Source organism: Mustela lutreola, chromosome 17 (genome assembly GCF_030435805.1).
Source record: "Mustela lutreola isolate mMusLut2 chromosome 17, mMusLut2.pri, whole genome shotgun sequence".
Lineage (NCBI taxonomy): Eukaryota > Metazoa > Chordata > Mammalia > Carnivora > Mustelidae > Mustela > Mustela lutreola.
The window spans coordinates 6,968,002-6,991,695 of NC_081306.1; the positions used below are offsets into that span (position 1 = coordinate 6,968,002).

At 42.0% G+C, this 23,694-nt stretch overlaps 1 long non-coding RNA gene across 1 annotated transcript in view; it reads right to left on the reverse strand.

The window, feature by feature from the left end:
* Positions 1–430: 430 nt before the first annotated feature.
* Positions 431–23,694, reverse strand: part of LOC131819947 (uncharacterized) — a 56,606-nt gene continuing 33,342 nt past the window's right edge. The window contains exons 2-3 of the long non-coding RNA XR_009349415.1: positions 1,253–1,395; positions 431–681 (exon numbers count right to left, since the gene is read on the reverse strand). This is a non-coding gene — a long non-coding RNA (uncharacterized LOC131819947). The remainder of the gene's footprint in view (positions 682–1,252; positions 1,396–23,694) is intronic.

Here is a 23,694-nt window from a genome sequence, read left to right on the forward strand (position 1 = left end):
ATAACATAATATTTTACACCTTGGTTTGACTAAAACACAGCCATGCTCAGAATGGGCACTCCTTGAAGGAGGAATAAATGACAAGTTAAAAAAGAAAATATAAGTTGTAAATCTGTGCCATCTGTTTCTGCCCCAGGCCCACTTGGCTTACTCCTCTCTTTTCTCACACAGTATCTGGGTGATGGTAGAAAAGGAAAACTGGAAGAAGCCAGTAGCTGACACCAAATAGGGAAGTGAGAAAAAGCAGAAAGGCTGCTAGGGTTTGATTTATGAGTGAGTCTCAGGGGCTATGTATGGAATGATGAGAACAGAGACAGCCCTGGGAGAGGAGTTTTGAGTTTTGCTGTGCACTAAGGCAGTGCACTTTTTCCCTTGGCATTTTTAGCAAATGCTGCAGCAGAGATGTAAATTGCCTATTGATTACTATTTATTTGAATGCCATAAGGAGATGAGATGAGGCACAAGATACCAGGGTTGCCTTTGGGTCCCATTCACATCCCTAGGACCTGGGAAACTGTCCAGTAGTTGAGACTGAGTTGGTGGTATTTGCTGGAAGAGTTGATCCACCGTGTGGTCATTGGGAGCTCATCCTTCTAAGCGCCCTTATTTCTCTTGTGTCTGTGCAAAATCTTGTGAATTGCCCTTCTGAAGGGATCCATTGAAAGATGCAAGAGCAGTTCCCTGTGTAGTGGGAATACGACAGAAGTTGTCACTTAATGTCATCCTGATGCTCTGGGAATGAGCTGAAGACAGAAGAGTGGTGGTGACAGAAAGTATGTCGAGAATAGCTGTACATCACTTCATGTAGTGCAGGGGCAAGTCAGCATATTCATAAAAGTGCATTCAGTCTGAAAGCCAATAACTTAAGTCATTCAAACTCCATCTTGTTGGACCATAAAGCCTCTGGCAGTATTTCTTATAAAGGACTCTGTAGAAGGATGAATTCTGTTTACTGAATCGAACATCAAATACTAACCCCGCCACCTACCCTACCTAGCCTTCCCAGCCTACAAATTTTGATGCATTACAAAAAGTTCTATGGCAGTAAGATCACTTAAACCAAAAGCTATCCCAGTAGTAACACAAGCACCTTTAAACTGGAGATAAACTCATTTGCCTTTGGGTTTGATCATTCTTGATTTTGTCACTGCTCTGATTGCCTTTCTTGGGAAAAACGTTCAGAGTAATACCTTTTTGTTCATGGTGACAGGTGTTCCTTGGAATCTACCACTCTATTCTGTAAAGAACTCACTCTTGGATGCTTTCAGTGAGATGTTTTCCACCTCCACGTTCTGATCTTGGCTTTTCACAGTCAAGCCTGATGCTGCCTCGGTCCAAACAAGGGCCTCTTCCATACAGAAAAGATGCAGGAGCTTGGCTAGGGAGCATCCACGACTGTGAAATATAAAACAACACATTCTCAGAATTCCACCTAACTGCTTCAGTGTGTTCCTTATTTGATTTGTCTGCATTGCCTTTTCTGAAGACTCAGCTCAAGTATCCTTTCCCTTAGGGAGCTCTGTCTGATTTATTTCCTAGATAGGTTGTTATATGTCCTTTCCATAGGCTTTTTATAGTGAGAATTTGTTGAAAGTTTGGATTCTCGGGATCTTTGATCTCCCTGTGTTTGGAGAATTCCTCCCTCCCTTCCTTCCTTCCTTCATTTGTTCGACAGTGTTCACTGAGAGCCTACTGTGTTCATGACACCATTCCTGGCATTGGGGGCACAGCAGTGAATAAAGCAGACACGCATTCTCACCTTCTGGAGCTCACATTTGGGAAGGGAGAGATAGATGAGCATGTAAATAATGAGATGGTGGCAAGAGCCATGGGGGGAAAATATAGCATAGAAGGGTGATGACAAGTGCTAGGGGAAGGAGGTATTAGAGTTTTAAATAGAGTGGTCTCACTGAGAAGGTGACTTTTGAGAAAAACCTGGAAAGAGGGCTTCCCCTTACTGTACAAGTTTTGGTGGTGGGAGACCAAGTGGGTCTCCAACTGTAGAAACTCACCAGGTGAGATGCTCAGTTTCCCAGCATGCCTTACAGCTAGACTGAGGGTGAGGGATCTAGAATAACTGAATCTTTGGACCCCGGGAAACAAACTGAGGGTTTCAGAGGGGAGGTGGGTGGGGGGATGGGGTAACGGGTGATGGGTACGAAGGGGGGGAATGTGTGGTGATGAGCACCGAGTGGTTTTTTTTTTTTCAATTTTATTTTACTTTTTCAGTGTTCCAAGATTCATTGTTTATGTACCACACCCAGTGCTCCATGCAATACAAGCCCTCCTTAATACCCACTATCAGGCTCTCCCAAACATCCCCTCCAAAACGCTCAGTTTATTTCTCAGAGTCCATAGTCTCTCATGGTTCATCTCCCCCTCCAATTTACATCAACTCACTTCTCCTGTCTTTCACCCAAAATCCTCCATCTTATTTCCTTATGCTCCACTAAGTAAGTGAAACCATATAATTGACTCTCTCTGCTTATTTCACTCAGCATAGTCTCCTCCAGTACCGTCCATGTTGATACAAAAGTTGAGTACTTATCCTTTCTGATGGAGGCATAATACTCTATTGTATATATGGACCATATCTTCTTTATCCATATCTTCTTTTATTATGCCCCAAGAGGGGCATCTTGGCTCTTCCCGCAGTTTGGCAACTGTGGCCATTGCTGCTGTGAACATTGGGGTACAGATGGTCCTTCTTTTCCCTACCACTGTATCTTTGGGGTAAATACCCAGTAGTGCAATTGCAGGGTCATAGGGGAACTCTGTTTTTAGTTTCTTAAGGAATCTCCACACTGTTTTTCAAAGCAGCTCTACCAACTTGAATTCCCACCAACAGTATTGAATTCCCACCAACAGTATGAGAGTTCCCCTTTCTCTACATCTTCTCTAATGCTTGTTTATTGTCTTGTTAGTTTTGGCCATTCTTGTTTGTTTGACCATTGTAGTAAGGTGGTTTCTCAATGTGGTTTTGATCTGAATCTCGCTGATGGCTAGTGATGATGAAAATTTTTTTATGTCATTAGCCATTTATATGTTTTCTTTGAAGAAGTGTCTGTTCATGCCTCCTGCCCATTTTTTGATGTGATTATCTATTTTTTGAGTGTCGAGTTTGAGGAGTTCTTTATAGATCTTGGATATCTGTCCTTTGCCTGTAGTGTCATTTGCAAATATATTCTCCCATTCTGTGGGTCGCCTCTTTGTCTTTCCATGTTTTTAAATTGTCCCTGCAAATAGCATAAAAGTAGCAACTGGGCAATGCAGTCCCCTTACTGGAAACAGTATGGAGCCACAGTAGTTATCATCACTGAAATTTCACTGGTATAATCTGAATCAATAACACTGGTGTGGACTAATACTCCCTTTGAGGTGAGGCCATATCATCCCAAAAGTAACCTAGTGGTTCCTTTTGGTAAAGGGCCAAAAATATTAGTTGGAATTTTAGTGGGAATCTCGGCAGGCATTAAGAGATGATCTTTGGGAATGGGATATCTAATCTGGCATTACTTAAAATTAAAATGGTACATTTGTCTGAAATCTGGGTTCAAAGGAAGAATTGGCCACCTTGTTTTGTGGGGTTGAAGGCTTGCCCCAAAGTAAGTTTCCCTGAAGGGGGATCCATCCTTGTGGAATTTGAATGACATCAATTTGCACAATGGATTCCTTCTTTGCATTTAGGACAGAGACCTGGTGGCTCATGTCTTGCATTTTGCAGGGAGAATTTTCCTTGTTGCCTACGTTGAGCTTTTGTATGCCCTGTCTGCCCACAGTTGAAACATTGTGCTTTAAATTTTCCTGTGATCAGAGCAGCTTGAGCTAACAAATCAGCTTTTTTGGTCTCTGTCCCCACTCCTTGGCATAGCTTAATATTGTCTGTTAATGTTTTATTGCCTTTAAAGGGTAAAATCAGTTTTTTTACAATAAGCCTTGGCATTTTCAAATGCCAGTAGCTGAATAATAGTATCAGCAGCTTTGAGATTAATTTATCTGTTTTTTAATAGCTTCTTGTATTCCCACAATAAAATCAGTAAAGGGTTCTTTAGGACCCTGTGCTACCTTTTGAAAAGAAGAGCAGTTCTCGCCTTGGGATTCTGTTCTCTCCCAGGCTCTCAAACAACAATGTTGGAGCTGCTCAATAGCTTGATCACTCATTAGTACTTGATCTTGCAGCCAGGCCCACGGCCCAACACCCATGAGCTGCTCCATGGAAACAGGAACATTATTAGCTGTGTTATGGGCAGCTGCTGTTTCTGCATGATATTGCCACCATGTTAAATTGTAAAAACTCACTTGAGGATAAGACTGTTTTTTCTAGTAATAACCCATCAATCGGAATAGGTTGATTTTCTTCTCAGATGCCTTGAATGATTCCTGTTGTATATGGGGAATTGACTCCATAGTTTTGTACTGCCTGTTTTAATTCCTTCAATAACTTGAAGGGAAATGGCTCATGCATGGCCTCATAGAAACCATTAGGGTTGTTGGGATCATGTCCTGGAGCGACATGTTCTCTAATAGTAATTGGGAAATTAAAATGTAAGGCGTCTAGGTCTCCTGCTCACTTTGCTTCAGTGAGTCCTTTTTGAATGGATGATAGCATGATTTTTCACCCTTTTCACTAAATGGCGCCTTCTTATAGGATGGTGGAGCCAATGGGGACGGTGCCACTTGCCCTGGCACAGTAGCAATTCTTCCCTCCTTTGGTTCTGTTACTGGAGGGCGGGGGGGAGGAAATTCCTCCTTTATATATTCCTTTATGATGACTTTAGTAATTTCCCTCCAGGATGGCCTGTTCAGTTTCCTCTTTTATAGTTTCTCCTGAAACTCGTTACCGGTTTATAAAGGCTCCAGACTATCTGCTTCTGGGAACTCAGACCTAGCAGGGTGATATCTCTCTCTCTCACACACACACCCTGCACTCACACATGCACACACAAGCACACACACCTTGCCCCTTTCAGCTTACTCATCAAGCAAATGGAAATGAGGTCATGTGCTCCGGGTAATACTTAAGATGTTTCTGGGTCTAACTCCTTTTAGTTTATTAATTACATTGATCTTCTGACATGGATGGGTAGCAATTCTTTGTTTGAAAAGCACTACTAGACAATGGATCCTGTTTACTCTTAAAACTCTGTGGGTCAGTTTTCCTTGGACAATCTGGGCTTGTAGGTAATTTTGTCCCTTATTGTGTTTCGGTGTTGACTTATTGCCTTGAGTCGCCAAGGGTATGTGCTTTCTTACAGGTGTCTGCTGATGTGGAAACATGAATGTGGGAGATGAGGTGGGGGGACATGTTTGTACAGCATTAGCACTGACTGTAGTCAAGGCAGCAGTTCGATTTGTCCATGGATATGAAGAGAAGGTATAGTATCTGTCTGCTTCTGTGAGCTCAGAACTGGGCCGGGTGACATCACACACACATACACACACACACACCCTCCTGCTTTGAGCTTATTCATCAAGGGAACAGAAATGGGTTAATACACTTAGAATATCACTTAGGATGTTTCAGTGTGTAAGTAACAGAAGAACAACTCCATTTGGTTTATTTTTTTAAAAGATTTATTTATTTGAGAGAGAGTGGGAGAGAGGGGCAGAGGGAGAGAACATCCTGGAACAGCCCCCTCACTGAGGAGTCTGATGCACAGCTCGGTCCCAGGACCCCAAGATCATGACCAGAGCCAAAACCAAGAGTTGGCCTCAACTGATGAGCCTACCAGGTGCCCATTTCCTTTAAATGGTAAAGACATTTATTAACTCACAAGATAGTCACTGAGAGGGAGAGCAGACTCCAATGCCCAGAGTGTCTTGGTGTGGCCTTGGGATTTAAGCTCCTTCCACTACTTCTCACTCTCGTAAAGCTAGTTATACTTACAGTTGCTTTAATTGATTTACTTCTGAATCCACATTGATGTTTCCTGTAGGTGTTCATTCAATGACTTCTTGCTCCTTGATCACTCTAAAAAAGTAAGTTAAACTTCTTCCTCTTCTAATAAATCGTGGTTTTTCACTTCCATTCTCTCTAGTCAGAGGCTGAATTGTCACTTCAGTATCATCACAGTGTTCTGTTGGAATGTGTAGGCTTTTGTCAGGCAGTTGGGATTTCATTTGTTCTATCGTATCTTGCAAATTCTGAATCTGCTTGTCTTGCTGAAAGGAGCTGAACATCTTCAATACTCATCTGCTCCTGCTGGTGTTGAAGATGGTCACTTTCTGCTTTTGCTCTTGTAAAGATTGAAGCAGTGCTACCTTCCCCTGCTCCTGGTTGTCAATGATCTATTGCTCTTTTATTTCCCCCTCAAGGTCATCTTTTAACTCATTGAGTTGAAAGACGTCACACTCCAGTTTTACAGTTTCGCCTAGGATTTTAGGTCAACCAGAGGGACAGTGTGACTCTGTTGTTTCAGTCGCTACAGGTCTTTGTTCACAGGACAATTTTTGTCAGGCAACCAGGCTTTCATCTGTTCTACAGTGTCTTGCAAATTCTGAATCTGCTTGTCTTTCACTGAAAGCTGAGTATGTTTAACATTCATCTCCTGTTGGTATGAAGGTGGTCTGCTTTCTGCTTCTGCTCTTGTAAAGATTGCAGCAGTCCCATGTTCCCCTGCTGTTGGTTGTCAATGATCTCTGGTTGTTCTTTTACTTCCTCCTTGAGATCCTCCTTTTAAAAATTTTTATTTATTTATTTGACAAAAAGAGAGAGAATAGCAGGGGGAGTAGCAGGCAGAGAGAGAAGAAGGGGGCTCCTTGCTGAGCAGGGACCCTGACACAGAACTTGATCCCAGGACCCCGGGATCACAACCTGAGCCGAAGGAGGCTGCTTACCCATCTGAGCCACCCAGGCACCCCAAGATCATGTTTTAACTCCTTGAGATCATTGAACTTGGTGTGAGGTCTTTCAACTCATCTAAGACTTTAGGGTCAACTACAGGGACAGTGAGACTCTGTTGTCTTAGCCACTCCAGGTCCACATTCACATGAGGATTTTTGTCTGTTCCAGGTGGGGGACAAATGTCTTTGTCCTCCACAGACGGTTGTAAAATGCCATTGCTTCTTAAGGTTTTGGTCGATTTACGGAATTCCTCCTGAAGCTCTGGCCTTTCTCTAAGCTCTTCAATATACATGTCTTTCTCTTTAATGTGTTGTGTCTATTGCTTCTGCTCCTCCAAAGCAGAGGACAGCAGTTTCTTTGTTTCTTTATGGTTGGCATCCATCTGCTTGATCCTCTTTTGAAGGTATAGTATTTCCAGATCTTTCTCTTGATCGAGTTGAATGAAATGTGTATGCTCCACCAGTGACAATTCTTTGAAAATTTGCTCAGACTTGTTTGTCTCTTCCAACAGCTTCTTTTTGGGCCCACACAATTTTGCTAGTAACTGTCCTTTCCCTATTTTTAGAGCCCTCACAGCAATGTTGTTTTCCAGAGAATCCTTGTTGTTCCACAGAATAGATTCTTTCAGTTGATGTCTTACATCTTAGAGCTCCAAAAGCAACTTTTGGGGTTTTGCTCTGAGATCAGATGCAACATTGATTAAACTGTCATTCAGCTGCTGCATCTCTGCAAGTTGTTGCTTCAACCTTCTAAGCTTGGTTTCCCTTTCTTCAAGTAAGCCATTTTTTACATTCCCAGCAGAGTCTTGATTTTGTACGTCTTCCATCCATTTTTCACAATTGATTAGTTGCTCGCAGTGCCCCTCATTCATGTCTGCCAGTTTCTCCTGATGAGCATTCTGCAATAGCACGATGGTTGTCATTCAACCCCTTCATCCAATGCTGTTCTATCCCTGGTGCTCTTCAGTTTCCAGACTGTATTTGAGTCTAAGCTATTAGGTCCCTGGGATGAAGACTGGGACAAGTTCTTCTAGTATGTCACTTCTGCTTCCAGTGTTAGGATCTCATTTGGAGAGTCTGTTGATGTCTTACTCTGCCCAGTTGACATCAGCAAGGTCTGTGTCATTGCTATGGAAAGTTCCTTTCCTCAGGTGAAATTGAAGATGTGGCCCAGGAAAGAAGCCTCACTGCCATCTACTCCCCCCAGGAAATGGCCTAGGCCAAATCCCTGGCCACCAATACAGAAAAATCTTTGCAGGTCATAAAACTGACTTGGTCCACTGTGGAAAAGCATCTAGCTTTTTCTTGTGGGAGCTTCAGTCCATTTGGTCCTTGTTCTGCCACTAACTGGGTTTGTTTCCTTTCCTGTGAGTATAGTTATACCTGTTTTTACTTGTTAACAGAGCGGGTGAGAGATCAAATCAGGGAATAGCTACAAAAGGCCTCTGTGTCATATCACTATCACCAGCCTTGCACATCTCTAAACTGTACTGAAGACACTGTCATGATGACCATAAAATCTTTGTGACCATCAATACAGCAGATGCAGAGGCTCTGGGGCTCATAATCCCACTGGCAGTGTTTTCCACACATGCAGAGGACATGTCTACAAGGGTTTTTATCAGAACCCGTGTTTGTAACAGCAAAGGATGAGAAGCCACGCACCCATCCTTCATCAGGGCCCCGGTGACATCAAGTACTTGGCTGACAGTGGCAGCAGGTACAAGCAGCTGGGGACAGGGGCACAAGACAGGCAGTCACTGCATTCCCTCTGAATATATTTTTAACATTTTGAACCGGGGGCCACCTTCACAAATGAAACAATTCAGGAAATAAGAGGGCGAATGTTCATTTACCTTTAATCTCCAGAAAGTGGTCTCCATCCCAGCCTTAAATTTAGAACTTTACAATGACATTGATAAAGCATTTCAACTGAAGACAGCTACCTGACAGAATGGACTTGAGGAAAATATTCTGAGAGAGACACAGAGACCAGCTATCCCTCAGTGAGGTTGGAAATCATCCCTGCACAGCCCACCCCAGAAGAGCAAATGAAGATTCTGCTGCTCTTCTTCAGGGTCAGCAATTTATCTGTGGACTCATGGGAGAAATAGGGACTTTCCACATTCTCTTCCTTTTTTTTTTTTGTTTCTTTTTAATTTGAAGCTGCTGGAACCAAAGTAAGTAGAATCTATTTAATGATTTAATGGTAGAAATAATGATCTTACAAATAAAATGCCTTGTGGGGCACCTGGGTTGCTCAGTCAGTTAACTGTCTGCCTTTGACTGCCTGAGATCAAGCCCCACATCAGTCTCCTTGCTCGGCTGGGAGCCTGCTTTTCCCTTTCCCTCTGCCCCTCATGCTCTCCCTATCCAATACATAAATAAAATCTTTCAAAATTAAAATGTCCCATGATTGTATATAGGAAAGACAAGTGTTTTACATCAAAACATCAGATCTTAATATTCCTCTTTGAAATATGCTTTTTTGTGGCCAAGTACAAACTGCTTAGGACTCAGATAAAACTCAAAATGTGAAATGGTGACAAAATAATATTTTCAGATCACGAAATGTGGTCAATAAATAAAAAAGGCCTTTATCTCTTACCCTGTTTCCTTCATCTCCATCCTCTGTGGGTAAAAGCATCTATGGTTATAAAATGGCTATACAGACTCTCTGCAGGAGGGGAAGGTACAAGCACATGTTGCTGAATAAATGGACTTGTTCAGCTCCAGGGTGGGGAGCTGGGGTAAAGGCGATGGGAAATAAAAGAGGGGGAAAGGAAAATAAAATCTGTGCCCTAAAGTCCTGTTGCTTAAAGTAGAACTATCTTAAGAATGAAATTTGAGTAGCATTTAGAAACATACTGCAAGGTGATATAGGAGTTCTATGTGTATTGATTCTCCTAATAAATAATTTGAGCTTGTACTTTACATGTTACCTTGCATTTTATTTCTTAGAAATCATTTTTATTGTATGTTATAGAATATTGTCCACAACAGACTGGATATTGAAACAAAAACTTTAAAGATGCTCACCACACCCTATTTGGAAAGCACTCTACAGTGTACTGCAGCCTGGACATGCCAGCCCAGGCAGAGGAAGAAGGCAGGCAGGCTGCTGCCATGCTGCCTGAGGCACCCAGCTCCCCAGGGCTCCAAGGTGGGTCCCTGCCTCTGGTTAGGAAAGTTGCCTCAGGGACCCAGGAAGGAAGCTTCATGCCTCTTAGGCAGGCCTGGCTCCATCTTCCTAAAGCCTTAGTTCATGCTCAGCTCAAAGTAAGGTCCATGTCCTTATTGTCAGGGACCACCACTTAAAACTGTCTGTCTTTTTTACAGAATCTACCCCTAGGCTCCATCTTTAGGGCCAGGATTCCCTGCATGCCCAAGGACCAGGGTCATTTGGCTAATTTCTCAATCTGGGTGAGACTGAGTCACCCTCCCATCTCAAGTCCTTTCACTGCTTGCTAGAGGCTGCAGAGCTTAATAGTGTTACTACCATCTTAATAAGGTCAAGAAAGTAATCCCTTACTTAACAGCTCACAGTACAACATAAATGGCTCTTAAGCATATAAAATGATTTTCAACTTCAACCCCAAAATGAGAGAAATATAAAGTTACCATAAGATACCATTTTTCACATATCAGATTAACAACACTGAAAAGGTTCCTAATACACAGTGTTTTTGAGGATGTTGGGAAATGAGCACTTTCATATGCCACTGGAGAGCGTGAACACTAACTCTCTCTTTTGAAGAATGAGTCCCTAAAACCTCGGGCCTCTGGGCCAGGAAGGGGACACTGAGAGGGATGGGGTCACTTGCCTCTGTTAATTTCGGTTGTCTTCCTCTCCTTAGATAGTCTTACAAAATGCTAGATGGAAAGATCATGCCAGTATCCAAGGCTTACTGCAGACTTGGAAGGGAGGAAAGGAGGCAGGTGAGGCGAGGTCAGTAGGTTCTGGCCCAGTTCTCAGGAACCAGGTCAAGGAGGACAATCAGCTACCTCCAATGGTCAACTGGGGCACATTTCGTGCTCCATTATAAATCTCAGCAGCGGACTCAGCCATCCATCTTGGTGCTCACATACACAGCTCCTCATCCTCCGCACAGTGGCCATTTCTTCACTCTCTTTGCTCATGTACATAACTCATTTCCCAGGACCCTACAGAGCACAGAACCTCACCTCATACCTCACCTAAAAGACCTGCCACCATTTATTCCCTCAGCAAACTCACTGGCAAGAGCCAGTCAGAAAACTGCTCAACCACAAGTTCTGTGTCCATAGAAAAGGAGATCCAGGATTGCTTCCTAACAATATTTCCTCAAATTCATAAATGAGTAAGCATTTCCTGTGGCTTTGTATCACCTACCAGTCCTTCCACATCCTTTAAGCAGGTCATAGTGGGAAAACCAGGAATCAATAAATACAATAGCTACAACGTAGAAAATGCTGCTCTGGTCTATACAACCTGGAAAATGCTGTAGTAGCCTAAACTCTCCCCAGTCTACTGTACAAGAAACCAAAGTTTTAGTGTTATAAACCAGGGAACTGAAGCCCAGATTAACACTGAAGGTCTTCTGGCAGCTGTGAGTTATCCTGAGGCTGGGTCAAGGAGAAATAGTGGAAGGAGACTGGGTCCCTAGAGGCATGCCAAGTTATTGCCGGCCTGGAGCCTGCTCTGCCCCTCATTGGATATCTTGTGAATTAATAAATGTCTTTAACATTTAAACTAAATGGAGGGGCACCTGGGTGGCTCAGTCTCCCAACTCTTTGTTTAGGTCCAGGTCATGATCTCAGGATCCTGAATCGAGCCCCATGTTGGACTCTTTGCTTAGCGGAGTCTGCTTCAGGATTCTCTCTCCCTCTGGCCCTTCCCCCATCCCCGTTCACTCTCTAAATCTTTTTTAAAAAAGTAATAAACTGGGGCACCTGGGTGGCTCAGTGGGTTAAACCTCTGCCTTCGGCTTAGGTCATGATCTCAGGGTCCTGGGATCGAGCCCCGCATCTGGCTCTCTGCTCAGCGGTAAACCTGCTTCCCCCTCTCTCTGCCTGCCTCTCTGCCTACTTGTGATCTCTCTCTCTGTCAAATAAATAAGATTTAAAAAAAAAAGTAATAAACTGAGGGAGAAAGGCAAGATGGTGGACTGGTAGGGGACCTCATTTTATCTGGTCCCTTGAATTTAGCTAGATAACTATTTAATAATTCTGAACACCTATGAATTCAACCTGAGACATAAGGAAATAATTGTTGGAATTCTACAGATAGAAAAGTGACCACTTTTTGCAATGTAGGAGGTGCAGAGAAATGAATCTGCAGGGATATGTGGGAAGATCCTCTGTGTAGAGCGGGAGCCTGTGTAAGCCGGCCATAGGAAAGTGATGTAGCCCTAAAACATAAAATCAGAACATTTAGAAATCTGCTCCAATGAGAGATTTGCTTACTCAGGTGGTGAGGTGGGGCAGAATCCAAGGTGGGGCAGTGTGGTCTCAGGACCTCTGGGGTCACAGGAAGCATGGGGTGTCTTAGCCGGCAGAGTTCCCAGGCATTGGAGTGGGAAAATTGGATAGGGTCAGGGGCCAGAGCAGGGGTTTCTCAACAAGGTTTGCCATAATCCGCAAACCGTGGCTAGGCTGGGCAGTAGCTGTTGTGGGGGCGCTGCAGGACAGAAAAATCGGTGACCTTCTGCCTTCTCCCAGGAGGACTGGGGCAGGCACGAGCCACAGGAGACTGCAGGGTCTGGTACACACAAAAGTGAAGACTGCTTATCCCTGACGGTTTACTGAGAAGAGTGGACCAAGATCTTTCACTCTGGGGCTGGAAATTGGGGCCCAGGCATTTTTATTTTCATCCTCTAAAGTGGCCCACAAAGGCTTCAGGGAACAAGAGCGGCACAGAGCAACCAGAAGCAGTTTACATTGGCCTGGCCCCCTGGCAAGGCGCGGTATAACTGCCCCAGGCAGAGATGCCTGAGAATCAGCACAGCAGGCCCCTTCCCCAGAAAACACCTGGAAGAACAGGTGAACACCAAGTTTAGGAGCACAGAGGAGTGCAAAATTCCAACACTGGGGGAAAACAGTAAATAGAATTCAAAGGTTTTGATCTTTCAGTCTAAAATTTTTCCTTTTCTTTTTTTCTTTTTTCCATTCCAATTAGTTTCTTATTTTATCAACTCTTCTTTATATGTCTTTTTAAATTTTCATTTTCTACATTTACATTTTTTAGATATATTCTTCATTTTTTGCTTCCTTTCACTGTATTCAGTGTTATGTTTGTATGTAATTTTGGTGATTTTACACTTTTGGGATTTGGTGTCTTAACAAACAGACCAAAATACACCCAGTACTTCCTGGAGGTTTGACCACCTGGGAAATTATATTCTCTTTTCACCTTGCCCTCCCTGGCCCCACATTTTTTTTCTTTAGTTTTTGGTTTCTGACCTCTTTGAATTTCACTAGTGTGTTTTTTGCCTGGATCATGGTTGATATTTTTTATTTTGCTCTCTTGTTCATTGATTCTTCTCTTGGCAAAATGAATAGGAGGAAGAATTCACAACAAAATAAAGAACCAGAGCAAATACTCTCTGCCATAGATCTAATCCATAGGGGTATAAGTAAAATGTCAAAGCTGAAATTTGAAATAATGATTATAATGTTACTAGCTGGGCTTGAAAAAAAACATAAAAGACACTAGAAAAATCTCTTAGTGCAGAAATAACATGTAATCAGGCTGAAATTAAAAATGCTTTGAGATGCAGTCTAAACTGGATGCTCTAACAGCTGCAGTACATGAGGCAGAAGAGAGAGGAAATGACATAGAAGACAAGTGAATGGAAAGGAAGGAAGCTGAGGAAAAGAGAGAAAAGCAACTAATGGACCATGAGGGAAAGCTTCAAGAAATCAGTAAAACCATAATGTGAAACAATATTAGAATTTTTGTGGTCCCAGGGGAGAAAGAGAGAATGAGACTGAGTATATTCAAACAAATCATAGCTGGAAACTTCTCTCATCTGGGGAAGAATGCAGGCATACAAGTTCAAGAGGTAGAGATGACCCCTTTCAAAATCAATAAAAATAGATCAATACTGTGTCATATAGTAGGGAAGCCCGCAAATTTTCAGAGACAAAGAGAAAATCCTGAAAGCATCTCAAGACAAAAGGTTCCTAACCTACAGGCATGGCAACATTAGGCTGGCAGCAGACCTAACCAGAGACCTGGGAAGCCAGAAAGGGCTGGCATGATATCCTTGGGGTACTAAATGAGAACATACAGCAAAGAATACTTTCTCCAGCAAGGCTGTCATTCAGAATGGAAAGATGTAGAAAATGAAAATTTAAAAAGACAAAAAGAAGAGTTGATAAAATAAGAAACTAATTGGAATGGAAAAAAGAAAAAAGAGAAGGAGAGATAAAGGGCTTTTTGGCAAACAGAAACTCAAAGCCAGCCCTGTAAAAAAAATATTAGAGGGGGATCTTCAAAGCGAGGAGAGAGCCCCAAAGTAAGAGAGATCAGGAAGAAACAATCTACAGACACACAGACTTTAGAGGTAATAAAATGGCACTCAATTCATATCTCTCAATAGTTACTCTGAATGTAAATGGGCTAAATGCTCCAACCAAAAGACAGAGGGTGGGATGCTTGAGTGGCTCGGTCAGTTAAGCTGCTGCCTTTGGCTGGGGTCATGATCCCAGGGTCCTGGGATCAAGTCCTGCATTGGGCTCCTTGCTTGGCAGGAAGGCTGCTTCTCTCTCTGCCTCTGCCTGCCACTCTGCCTGCTTGTGCTCGTTCTCTCTCTGTCTCTGACAAACAAATAAAATCTTTGGAAAAAAAAAAGACACAGGGTATCAGATTGGATAAGCTATCTAAAGATATGCTATCTACAATTTTAGACCTTAAGACACCTCCAGATTGAAAGTGAGGGGGTAGAGATCTATTTATCATGCTAACGGACCTCAAAAGAAAGCTGGGATAGCAATCCTTATATCAGACAAATTAGATTTTAAACTAAAGACTGTAGTAAGGGATGAAGAAGGATGCTATAGCATGCTTAAAGGGTCTATACCCAACCGAAAGGTCTAAGAATTATAAATATTTATGCTAACTTGGGACCAGCCAATTATATAAGCCAATTAATAACCAAATTAAAGAAACATTTTGATAATAATACAATAAACGTAGGGAGCTTCAACACCCCATTCACAGAATAGACAGATCATCTAAGCAGAAGGTCAACAAGGAAACAAGAGCTCTGAATGACACACTGGATCAGAGGGACTTAGGGGATATATACTTACAGAGCATTCTAGCCTAAAGCAACAGAATACACATTCTTCTCCAGTGCACATGGAACATTCTCCAGAATAGATCACACACTGAGTCATAAATCAGGTCTCAACTGATACCAAAAGACTTGGATTATTACCTGCGTATTTTCAGACCCAATGCTGGGAAACTGGAACTCGATCACAAGACGAAATTTGGAAAAAGACTTGGAGACTAAAGAGCATCCTAATGAAGAATGAATGGGTCAGCCAGGAACTTAAAGAAGAATTTTAAAACTTCATGGAAACAAATGAAAATGAAAACACAGGTGTTCAAAACCTTTGGAATATAGCAAAGGTGGTCCTAAGAGGAAAGTACATAGCAATGCAAACCTTTATAAAAAAATACGAGAAGTCTCTGGGGCACATGGGTGGCTCAGTGGGTTAAAACCTCTGCCTTCGGCTCAAGTCATGATCCCAGGGTCCTGGGATTGAGCCCCGCATCAGGCTCTCTGCTCAGCAGGGAGCCTGCTTCCACTTCTCTATCTGCCTGCCTCTCTGCCTACTTGTGATCTCTGCCTGTCATATAAAAAAATAAAATCTTAAAAAAAAAATACAAGAAGTCTCAAATACATAAGCTAACGTAATACCTAAAGGAGATGGGAAAAGAAGAGCAAATAAAGCCTAAACCAAGCAGAAGAGAAATTGTAAAGATTAGAACAGAAATCAATGAAATAGAAACCAGAAGAACAGCAGAACAGATCAATGAAACTAGGAGCTGGTTTTGAAATTATTAATATTGATGAACCCCTAGCCAGACTTATCCAAAAGAAAGGGGAAATGACCCAGAATAATAGCATGAATGAAAGAGGAGAGGTCACGACCAACACCAAGGAAATACAAAGAACTTTAAGAACATATATATTTTTTAAGATTTTATTTATTTATTGGACAGACAGAGATCACAAGTAGGCAGAGCGGCAGGCAGAGAGAGAGTGGGGGGGGGGGAGGAAGCAGGCTCCCTGCTGAGCAGAGAGCCCGATGAGGGGCTCAATCCCAGGACCCCGGGATCATGACCTGAGCCGAAAGGCAGAGGCTTTAACCCACTGAGCCACCCAGGTGCCCCTCATCAACTCTTTAAATCCTAGGTGGATTAATCAAAGACCGGTAGTCTAGCTAGCATGCTAAGATAATTTGTTATCTTAACTTTTTATTACATTTTCATTTGTTTCCATGAAGTTTTAAAATTCTTCTTTAAATTCCTGGCTGACCCATTCATTTCATTAGGATGCTCTTTAGCAGGGAGCCTGTTGTGGGCTCCATCCCAGGACCCTGAGATCATGACCTGAGCCGAAGGCAGAGGCTTTAACCCACTGAGCCACCCAGGCGCCCCGAGAATTTTAAGAACATATTATGAGCAACTACATAACAACAAATTAGGCAATCTAGAAGAAACAGATGCATTCCTGGAGACTTATAAGCTACTAAAATTGAATCAGGAAGAAATAGAAAATCTGAAAAGACCCATAACCAGCAAGGAAATTGAAGCAGTGATCAAAAATCTCCCGACACACGAGTCCAGGGTCAGATGGTTTCCCAGGGGAATTTGACCAAATATTTAAAGAAAAACACCTATTCTTCTGAGGCTGTTTCAAAAAACAGAAGTGGAAGGAAAACTTCCATACTTGTTCTGTAAGGCCAGCATGACCTTGATCCCCAGACTGGACAAAGACCCCACGGAAGTAATGTTAAAGGGACTACTCACCCCAAACAAGTGGGATTTATTCCTGGGCTGTATGGGTGCTTCAAAATTCACAAATCAAATCAACATAACATATCACATTAATAAAAGAAAGGACAAGAGCCATATGATCCTCTCACTTGATGCAGATAAAGCATTGGACAATACACAGCATCCTTTCTGGATTAAAACTCCACAGGGACAGAGGGAACATACCTCAATAACATAAAAGCCATCTATGAAAAGTCCACGGTGAATATCATTTTCAGTGGGGAAAAACTGAGAGCTTTTCTGTAAGGTCAGGAACATAACATATGCCCACTTTCACCATAGTTGTTCAACTAGAAGTCCTAGTCTCAGCAATCAGACAATAAAAGGAAATAAAAGGCATCCAAATGGGCAAAGAAGTCAAACTCACTCTTTGAAGATGACATGATGCTTTATGGGGAAAACCCCAAAGTCACAAGCCCCAAATTGTTAGAACTCATACAAGAATTCAGCAACATGGCAGAATATAAAACTCAATGCACAGAAATCAGCTGCATTTCTACACACTAACAATGAGACAGAAGAAAGAGAAATGAAGGAATTAATCCCATTCACAAATGCACCAAAATCCATGTAATAGGATGCCATGGATCTGAATAATGCTGAAGTACTTAGAGAAAAAAAAATTTAAGAACATGTATTCTGAATGTTTTCTCACTCTCTTGCCCATTCATTTTCTTAGTGTATCCATTTTTCTCTCTAATTAGCATTTTTGTGTTCTCCATACAAAACATTTGTACACCCCAAGGTTGTCAAGTTATTTTCCTTTGTTTTCATATGAAACTTTTATGGTTCTAGCTTTTATTTCCTTTTTTTTTTTTTACATTTATTTATTTATTTATTTGAGATAGAGCATGCAGGAGGGGAAGAGGGAAAGAATTTCAAGCACTCTCCTCACTGAGTGTGAAGCCTAACACAGTGCTTGACTCCAGATGGGGTTCCGCATGGGGCTGGACACAGGGCTCAATCTCATAACCCTGAGACCATGATCTGAGCCAAAATCAAGAGCTGGACCCTTCAGGGACTGAGCAAACCAGGTACCTCTGGTGCAAAGTTTTATATTTAGGTTTATGATCCATCCCAGATTAATGCCTGTGTACACAATGAGGTCAGGGTCAAGGTCTGTTTTGCTTCCACTTGAATAACCAGTTTACCCAGAATTATTCACCAAAAAGTCTTCCCTTTCCCCCACTAAACAGATTAGACACTCTGGGCAGAAATCAATTGACAGTACTTGCTGTGATTGCTCTATTTTTGGACTCTCTTCTGTTTCACTGATCTACCTTTATGCCAAGACTTTGATTACTGTGGCTTTATTATAAGTCTTAAAAGTAAGTGTGAATAAGCAGTATAATTTCTTCAAATGTGTTCTTCAAATGTAAGTTCTTCAAAGGTGATGGGACTGTCCCCTTGAAGGTGAAGAGAAAGACAAGCCCCCACCCACTGAACAGCTAAAGGCCAGGTTCCCAGGGGCGAAGAGCAGGTGCTGCCCCCTTGGTGGCACTACCCTGCCTCCCAGTCACACACCCCCTGCCCACTCTGCCCACTGAGGGTCCAGCCTCCCGCCTCCCTCTCACTCTGTGGCTCAGTCATCCAGACTGAGGTGGTCACTGGCAAGGATTAGACCCAGACAGCCTGGCCCCAGAGTCTGCTGTCACTGCCTTCCTAGACTCTGCTACACAGTCACAATTGTCAGCCAAAACTAAGAACCATCTCTGGGTCTTGTGATGTTTAAATAATAGAAGTCAAGTCCCTGGAAAATTGTAAGGCTGTAAGAAATGACAGTCATCAACTTCAATCTCCAGGATGCTAGTCTTTCAATTCACATACAGAATAAAAATACCTTCTACTTGTATTGTTCTACAGGTTTGGAAAAAGGTTCACCTAAATTACCCTCCTTCATTCTTAGAACAATCCTAGGATACACTTTTTTCTTTTCTTTTTTGAACAATCTTATTTATTTATTTATTTGTGTGTGTGAGAGAGAGAGAGAGAGAGAGAGAGACTGAGAGAGCATAAGCAGGGGGACCGGTAGCAGAGGAGAAGTAGGCCCCCTGCTGAGCAAGAAGCCCATTGCAGGGCTGGATCCCAGGACTCTCAGATCATGACCTGAGCCGAAGGCACATGTTTCATAATCGACTGAGCAACTCAGACTTCCTAATCTACTGCTTTTCTTCTAATAATGCTAGCATGCAGTGCTTAATATGTCCCAGGCATTTTCCTGTGTGCCTTTATTCTTAAATAAATGTGTGCCTTTATTCCTAAACTCACTCAGTCCTATAGCTCAGTGAGGTAAGTATTAGTATTATCTCTATACTACCAGCCCAGGGAGGTTAACAAATGTGCCAAGGATCAGACAGCTAGTAAGAGTAGTGGTGCTGGGATGTAACTCAAGAGAGTCTGGTTTCAAACTCTGAGCTCTCTGACCCTCTACTCTGGGAGATCTGTGTAGAAGTCAACTCCAGCTCACAAACCCTGTGATAAGTAACAGACTCAGTAAGTGCCAGAGCCAGAACTCAAATGCAGGCCTGTCTGCCACCAGTGTCCCTAATAGGTGATTTCTCTGACTCTGTTGCCTTGTACATCCAAGTGGCCCGATGGATATTGCCTTGAGTTGGGGCTTAGAAGACATAGGCTCTAGACTTGCCAATAAAATAAATTAAAAAACTGGTCAACAGCAGGGAGACCTTGAACAAATCACTTTGCCTCCAACCTTCACCTAAAAATTGGGGAGTCATGCTCACTTGATCTTTAATAACCTCTAATTCTAAGCAACTGTTTTCCAAGAAGAATTCCAATTCTGTTTGAAGGAAAGAAATGTAGCATGTTTCGTATAGCTCAATGTCAACCCCACCCCCACCCCTGAGGAAAACTCTGGAAAATGCTTCTTTTTACCTGATACAAATCCTACATGTGCCATGAAGTACAGCTCAAAGGCACAGCAGCCAGAAACACAGCCACTTCTCTGGAGGCCTCCCAAGCTTCTAGTCCCTTTCCCCCACCCTTACTGGTAAGAACTATGCACACGCTACTCTGTGCTCCTGTAATCCTGAGTTTGTGCCTCCAGAATAACAATTCCTACATTCACAGACAGCAGCAGCATGTGTACCTGTGCGTGTATATGTGTGTACGTGTCCTTAAGGGCACAGATTGTACTCCATTCATTTTCCTATGTTTGGACCATATCTGTAAGTACCAATATCTGGCCATTTTTGACCTACACAAGTGGCAATTTATATGGTGCAACCTACCAGATGCTCATTAAATATAGGCATATTTCCTACTGTGCAACAGATGCATTCCCAAAAAACCTTATGCTCTATAAGAGGGGCCAGTAAGCTTCTCTATAAGGGGGCCACATGGTCAATACTTTAGACTTTATGTGCTATTCAGTCTCTATCCCAAGGATTCCACTTTGCCATGTTGTATCAAAGCATCCCTAAAGAATCTATCAATGAGCATGGGTGTGTTCCAGTAAAGCCCCATTTGGGGAAAAAAAAGGGGGGGCTGAGGGCACCTGGGTGGCTCAGCTGGGTAAGTGTCTGACTTCGGTTCGGATCATGATATTGGGGTCCTGGGATTGATCCACGGATTGTGCTCCCTGCTCCATGGGGAGTCTGCTTCAGCTTCTCCCTCTCCCTTTGCCCTGCCCCCTGCTTGTGCACTCTCTCTCACTCTCTAATAAGTTAATAGAGTCATTAAAAACAAACAAAAAAAATTTTTTTAAAGATTTTATTTATTTATTTGACAGAGAGAGATCACAAATAGGCAAAGAGGCAGTCAGAGAGAGAGAGGAGGAAGCAGGCTCCCTGCTGAGCAGAGAGCCCGATGCGGGGCTCGATCCCAGGACCCTGAGATCATGACCTGAGCCGAAGGCAGCGGCTTAACCCACTGAGCCACCCAGGCACCCCCCCCCCCAAATAATAATAATAATAAAAAAAAGCTGGACTCATGAAGAAACAGAAAATTTCAACAGCCCTATGACAAGTAAAGAAATCGAATTAGTCATTTAAAACTTCCTATTAAGAAAAGGTCAGGTCAGATGGCTACACTGGTGTATTCTAGCAAACATTTCAAGGAAAATGAATACCCATGTGTAGATTCATGTATCTACCACCAGCAGTCAAGAAACAGAAAAATTCCACCATCAAGGGGTTCTTCCTGATTTACTATTAGAATCTTACTTACCTACTCCCCACTATTCCTATTCCCTGGCACAAAGCCCTGCATTTCTGAATTTTGTCATTTCAAAATGTTATATAAATGGAATTACAAAGTACAGAACCTTTTTTCACTCAGCACAATTCTCCGGAGAGTCATCCAAGTTGCTGCATATAGATCAATACCTTATTCCTTTCTATTGCTGAGTATTCTATTTCTTCTAAGTTGTCTAATTTTTTAGCATACACCTGTTCATATAATGTCCTTGTTAATTTACTAAAGGCTACAGGATCTCTAGTGATTAAAAAAAAAAAAAAGAAAAATGAATACCATTATTTCTTCACAAACACTTTCAGAAAATAAAGGAAAAATGAACACTTGCCAACAACTTTTATGAAGCCAGTATTATCCTGATACAAAAACCAAGCAAGGAAATCAGAGGGAAAAAAAATAATCTACAGACCAAACTCTCTTAAGAAGACAGATGCAGAAATCCTCAAAAATTCCTAGCAAATTGAATCCAGCAGTATATTAAAAGGATTATATACCATGAGCAAGGAGACTATATGCCAGGAACACGTCTGGTTTAGTATCTGGAAATCAAGTATTAGAAGACACTACATAAACAGAACAATGCAGAAAAAACATATGATCAACTGAAGAGACACAGAAAAGCATCTGACAGACTTCAACACCCCTTTCTGATAAGTTTTAAAAACTAGGAACAGTTCAAGCTGATAAAGGGTATCTACAAAAACAACAAACAAATCAACAAATCATAGTAAGGTCCTACTGAAAAGGGTAAGACTGAATCGTTTCCACCTAAGATCAGGAAAGAGGTTCAGTCTCACCCCTTCTATTCAACATTGCACGAGACATTCCAGCCAGGGAAATTAGGCAAGAAATGTAAAATAACAGGGGGCAACATTGGATAGGAAGAAGGAAAATTGTGTCAATGTGCAGATGACATGATTATGCATATACAAAAATCTTGCATATAAGAAATTCAGGAAAGGAACCAATAAAAATATCTTTCTTGTATATAAGCATTCACTAAAAAACTATTAGCATGAATAAATGAGCTCAGCGAGTTTGCAGGATATGAGATTAATATACAAAAATCCATTACATTTCAACAGACTAGCAACAAACAATCCAAAAATGAAAATGCAGAAAACAATTCCATATAGAATATCATCAACATATCACTTAGGAATACATGTAACAAAGGCAGTGCAAAACCATAAACCATTGTTGAAAGAAATGAAAGAACTAAATAAGCAGAAAGATATCCCAGGTTCCTGGATCCAAAGACCTAATGTTGTTCCAATGGCAACACATTCCAAATTGATCTACTTGTGTAATCAATTCAATCCTTACTGGACAGAGTGGAATGCCAAAAGGTAGCTAAGTGGAGATAAAGGGAAGAGAAAGAAAGTCCTGGCTAGACTGATAAAGAAGCAACTTCCATAATCACACAGGGCAAAAGACAATAAGCAATTTAAGCATTACATACGTTACATACAATCTATTTCAACCTGAACAAAAAACTCTGTACAATTCTCATTCCAAGATTCCAAGATCTGGACTCATTCTTCTCAACTAAACTTTCTGTCATATTCATAAAATTCAGAGTTAACTTTCAGGGGACATGATCTGATATTGCTGTCAGAATTGAGTGAACCCTCCTTGATAATTATAGTCACTATATGTTGCTAAACTGCCAGACAGACCTATTTTTTCATAACGCCAGATGGTATTTTTAGTTCATTTCTATCCAGGAATGTTAAACGGTACCCAAATAGAGGCAGTCACATGGGTGATAAGATCATCACCATCTACGTGATTCTCTTGCTGTCAAAGAACTGATCTAGCTGGAACAAACTGTGTATTTCATCTCACTCATTCAGCTTGTACTGAATGCTAGCCACAATGCCACACACAGGCCTAGGTGCCAGGAGATAGCAGAGCCCTGACTCTCCCTCCAGCCCTGAAACTTGTAAACTGTTTATCATCTAATATCATCTAATTCAGCGATTCCCAACCAGGGTGATTTTATGTCAAGGGATATCTGGCAATGTCTAGGAACACCATTGGTCACAGTGAGGGAAATACTATTGGCGTCTACTGAGTCAAGGCCAGGGATGCTTCTAGACATTCTGCAATGAATGTCTAATACTTCCACAACAAGAATTATCCATCACAGAATGCCGAGACTATACCTACTGTGACACTTGATCTAAGTTCATCTGCCCCCATTTTTGAGAAGGAGAAACTGGGGCCAAAGTCTGTGATATACCCAAGATCATCACTTCTTCAGCAGAGTCTATAGGTCCTGGTTCCATTCTGCATCCAAGAGATCTTTAGTTTCTGTTTTTTGAACTAAAATTGAGGACTAATTTTTCCACGTTTGTCTTTTCCTCAAAGCAATGAGTTCTGCAGTGGCATCCTGGTGGAAAGCAGCTTTAGACAGCAACAGAAAAGCAGTCACCTTTGATCTGCATGTTTCACTGCAAGAAATGGGCTCTAGACCTGAGGGACAAAGGTGCCTTAGCATGGTTGCATATGGCTTCTGATTTTATTTGAAAGGAAGGATGCTGTGGAAAAAAAGCATGGACTCAAGGAGTTCCATTTATTTT